The 5,682-nt window shown below is 29.3% G+C and overlaps 1 pseudogene; it reads right to left on the reverse strand.

Moving 5' to 3' along the window:
* Nucleotides 1-4,793: 4,793 nt before the first annotated feature.
* On the reverse strand, nt 4,794-5,319 carry LOC148563617 (secreted RxLR effector protein 161 pseudogene; annotated as a pseudogene).
* Between the last annotated feature and the right edge of the window lie 363 nt (nt 5,320-5,682).

Below are 5,682 nucleotides of genomic sequence, written 5' to 3' on the forward strand. Positions count from 1 at the left end.
AGTGTAGGAACTCGTTCTGAATATTGGGCCACTAACTAATCACTACAACCCAAATGAAATAGGTGCGTTTCTTTTTTAAAAATTATATTAAACACTTGAAATTTCTCAGTCCAGACAAGAAAAAAGTAATCTAAAACACTAAGTTCATTCTTCAGATCCCGAAAAAAAAATAGAGAAAAAAAAATAAATCAAAGCACCACTAGTTGTGGCTGGAGGTATTGTGTGAGTGGCAAATCAGTTTGGCTCATATTAAGTCACACTTAGGATCCATTTCCACTCCCAATAATAATTGGATTTAGTGTGTGTGAGTGAAGATGTGTGTGTGAGTGTGTATGTCCAAAAAAGAAAAAAAAAAGTTATTTAATATTAATAATTTATAATCTACAAATTTCAATGATTATGCATTATGATTTCATGTGAAAGAGGAAAAAAGATGGGCAAGTATAAGTAACAAATTATCTTAAATATTCTAAAAACATTAATTCGTTAAAAATAACAAATAAAAAATTTTATTGAAATAGCAAGAGTTAATATATTTAATTCTCTTGAAATTATAATTTATACTATTTGTGTAATAACAAATGGACACATAAAATATTACATATTTATGTGTGGATTTAGATTTTTTAAAGTTTGAATTTTATTTTAGAGAGTAAAGTGTGATCTTTTACCATTTATTTTATAGGTGGGATCAAGAGAAAATATGAGAGAAAAGTTATTCAAAGATGAGAGATTATACTTTACCTTCTAAAGTGAAAATTTAAAATTTAGAGGATCTAAATTCTTTTTGTATAATATGTGCTATTTTTTATATTTTTAATGTGCACAGTTTATTTTAATATATATTTTATATAAATAATTAATTTTTTTATGTGTATATATAACACATATAGTTGTAAAAACTAAACACACGATACTCTAAGTCTTAGTAGCAGAAACATTGAAAGTATTTTAATAAATCCAACGGGTGAATTGCAATCACATATCATATATATTGTTTTTTTTTTTTTATAAAATCTTGTATAGAAAAAAGACACTAACAAATATAGAAAAGGATAATTCATTATTACAAATGTATATCTATGGATGTTGGATGATCTAGTAGTATATCGAAATTTTAATCCAACATTTAATTTTATAAGATGCTTCTTTTGATAAAACATTTTCAACAGGTAAATCTCAAGTTGTTTTATCTGTACTACAACTATCTATAAACTTAATAAAAAGATAATTACAGCTAAATATCTAACAAGCTAATAAGCTAAATAAATAAATACTTGTCCATTTGTGCAATTAAAATATGCTGACAAACGATGTAATAGATAATCTAACAGTGCATATATTATTTTGGTAGAAATAATAAAAGTAATGTGATCAATGGTGGTTAAAGTATTAGCACTCTGTTATAATAGTGCTTGCTTGCTATTGTTATTATTGTAGATAAATTTAACATCTAAATGTTTGATACAAAAAGTAATTTATACTATGTTAAAACACTTTAAATTTATAACTTAGTTAATTAGAGTGTGGTGCTTATGAATTAAGATACATTTAATATTTTTATTAGTTATATGCCTTCATAATTTCATGATTATCGAACTTATGACTTTGATGATATTTTTATTATAGTTTGGTGTGAGAGTTATTTTGATGACAATTTTATTGAAACATAGATACCTTTCATGTATACAACAACTATGTGTACAATAATGTCTTTTTTTAATTAGTTGGCTTAACTTGTTTTTCATTTTTTTTTAATGATATATGTGTAAACTAGCCAAATCTTTCAAGAAGGTGAAACTAATATGAACTGTAGTTACGGTGTAATTTGGGGTTAATTAGAATGTGTTTCTTAATCAGCATGTTTTGTTCTTTGTTAAGAAACTAGCCTAAGCGGAACTTAGAGTGGTAGATGTAGATGTGCATGTCAACAGTATGTGTATGTTAAAATGAGAAGAAGAGGTCCAAAAATCTCATCTATTTATGGTTAAGTTACAGTTAAATGTCATGTGATGGTAGGTGGTAAGAAGAGTATGAAAAGAATGAGATTCTAAAACCAGTAAAATATTAAAAGTATTTAACTATTTATAGAAAAAAATTTAATATGCAGTAGTTATGTGAAAAAATCAAAAATGTTATTTATACACTAAAATTAACCACTAAAATCAGCTACTAATGTATTTGTGTATAAATACATGTGTAGTTTTATTTATTTTCAATGTGTATTTATATTCTAGCGTATATTTTAAGTTGGTGGCTGACTTTAGTAACTAATTTTGATGTACATGTAGCATAATTCGAAAAAAATATAGTATTAACATTGAAGTAAGTATTGTCATCAGATTAGTGACGAGAAATACGAATTAGCTATTGAGTTGAGAGATGATAACGGAGTGAGGGGGACTAAATAAATATTAAAATTTTGATTTTTAAATCTTGAAATGTTATATTTGAAATTTAGTTTTTAATAGTCAATCGCTTGTTGGTTGATTTTTTATTGACAAATATTGATTACTTTTTGTTTTCTCCGAAGAGTCCGCACCCAAAACTATAAGACAAGTGCTAGCAAAAGCAACCTGAAATCAATCAATATTTCGTAGAGAGAAATGTATAATAGAAACATGTCTCCAAGAGCAAACGTAGTACAAAATATGACTTGATCTGTGAGGGAAGAACATATTCTGTCTTGACAAGATGTTTGGTGAGATTAGAATTAAATAAGATTGTACTGATCGCCAATGGCTAATTAGAACTACTGAGACCTAGTATAAGTGCTAGTTATTTGAGTTGTTCATGATTTAAGTTCGATTTATAGAAACATCATTGAGCTGTCTACACTTGATTAATGACATCTTAATTAAGGTGAAATCTGTAGTGCCACCGGTAAATTAGTGGCACCGTGCCACTTATGTTAGATACTATTGATTTGTGTTATTTTTTGTAGAGGTTTTTTTTTTATGTTTTTCACAATATCTCTTAATTCGTAGGAATGGTAATACTTGTAGGATTACAAGTGTTCATAACACGCAGCGGAAGTAATAAAGTAATCCTATTGATCTATTTTGTGCTTAAAACTTTATTGAAATAAGATGGGTTAGATGCCAATACCTGAGTACCCTAGTGAATGAAAATTTTCTCCTTCGATAATACGAAAGTACTATGTGTATCCACACCGAGACTGATCCTTGTTGTCAACTCCTTAACCAATGGATTTAACTGAGAAATTTCTTGCAACTCCTTGCACCAGCAATTCTTCACTAAGAATTGGAATATTTGTGTATGTGGAGGTAAAAGAAAAACTTGTGTGTTCTTTCTTTTATCATATACACATATATATCGTATGAGATTGGTGACTGATTTGTGAATCAGATTACAATTTAATTTGAAACAGAATCAGTTGGATCTTATCCATATTTAAAACTCATCATAGAATAAATAATTAATTATTTAATATTCTCAATTATCATATTATTATATTCATGGTGCTAGCAAAGAATATAATAATATTCCATTTGAATTAATATAATTATTTATTTGATCTAATCAAAATAATAATTAAATGATTATTTACCAAGGATTAGAACACTCGTTAGTGTGTGACCCCATAGGTTCAATACTAAGCGGGTAGTAAATTAGTCATACTAAATTTACTAATCAAGGTTGGCGTCTAGCAACGCTCCTTGACGACCCGATAGTATGAAGTAATAATATTTTTACTAAGAACCTAAGATGAACAAAAAATACAACTCCTTCCATCTTTTCAGCTCTTGGCTAACTTTTAGAGTACGGTTTAATTGTCAAACTCTAACTTGTTACCATTATTATAATGAATTATGAATGACTTAAGAAACTCATTTCTTAATTCATTCAAACCCCTTGCCCAAGGCATTGTTTATTTCATTCATTATAATCGTAGAGCTCAAACTCATTACCATAGTTGATGGATTTCATTTTGACTAATCATTAATTCTACAAGTATTTAAATCATACCCAATGTCCATTCAACTAACACCGTAGGGTGTTAGGTGTCCGGAATCAAAGTATAACAAATACATTGTCAATTATTATGATAGTCGTAGTTCAAAGGAAAATTCTAATATTATGTTCATCATAAGAATATCCTATTGACAAATATACGGTAACTATACCATTAGGAATTCTTAGAGTGAGTCAGTTCAATGGTTATATCTCTATATATACCATTTATATATATAATTTAATAAATGAGATCTATTAATCTTCATCCAATGAAGACTATTATATATATATTAATCTATCCGAATCACTAATGTCCCATTTTTAGTGATTCTACGATTAAGAACAATTTAAATTAAAAGTACTCAAAAAACGTATATCTCATTATTACGATCTCTATCGTAATTATTCGTTTCTAATTTTAATTAAGGACACTATCATAAATTATAAAAGTTTATTCTTATAAAAAGAAATAATAATAATAATAATAATAATAATAATAATAATAATAATAATAATAATAATAATAATTCACAATAGTATTTTGTTGGACATACACACTTATCTCCAACAATCTCCCACTTGCACTAGAGCCAATGACAGATTGGATCTAGGGCATACATGTATTTCCAACAAAATCTCCCACTTGTACTAGAGCCAATCAATCATATATTTCAATCCCAATTCCCACATGTGCTTATCAAACTCTTTTGATCCAAGTACCTTAGTGAATAGGTCTGCTGCATTATCCTTCTCAGCAACCTTTTGAATTTCAACGTCTCCACGTTCAACGATCTCTCTTATCAAATGATACCTTCTCAAGATATGCTTAGATTTTTGATGTGATCTTGGCTCTTTTGCTTGTGCAATGGCTCCATTATTGTCGCACAGTAATGGAAGTGGTTCTTTGATTGAAGGCACCACATCAAGCTTGTTTATGAACTTCTTCATCCACACAGCTTCTTTAGCAGCCTCACTTGCTGCTATGTACTCAGCTTCAATTGTTGAATCAGCTACAGTAGCTTGTTTGGAACTTTTCCAACTCACTGCACCACCGTTTAAGGTGAAAACATAACCTGAAGTAGATTTGCTATCATCTTTGTCTGAGGCAAAACTTGCGTTAGTGAACCCTTTTGGTATAAGTTCAGAATCTCCATAGATGAGGAATTGGTCTTTGGTTCTTCTTAAATATTTAATATTGGATTTAACCACTTTCCAATGTTCCTCACCTGGATTTGCCTGATATCGACTGGCTACTCCTAGCGCATATGCGACATCAGGACGTGTACATGTCATGGTATACATGATAGCTCCCACTGCACTAGCATATGGTATTCTACTCATGCGTACTGTCTCTTCAGAAGTTTTAGGACAATCCTTTCTACTGAGAGTAATTCCAGTGCCTATTGGTAAATAGCCCTTTTTGGAGTTTTCCATGTTATACATTTTCAATATGGTATCAATGTACATAGATTGTGAGAGTCCGAGCAACCTTTTAGATCTATCTCGATAGATCTTTATTCCTAGAATATAGGCTGCTTCTCCCAAATCTTTCATGGAGAATTGTTGAGATAGCCAAGTTTTGGTATTTTGCAATGCTGGTACATCATTTCTTATTAGTAATATGTCATCAACATAGAGTACTAAGAAAATGACTGTACTCCCACTAAATTTTTTGTATATGCAAGGATCCTCTTCACACCGGAT

The sequence above is a fragment of the Arachis ipaensis genome, chromosome B5 (assembly GCF_059453495.1).
Source record: "Arachis ipaensis isolate K30076 ecotype BB chromosome B5, ASM5945349v1, whole genome shotgun sequence".
Taxonomy (NCBI): Eukaryota; Viridiplantae; Streptophyta; class Magnoliopsida; order Fabales; family Fabaceae; genus Arachis; species Arachis ipaensis.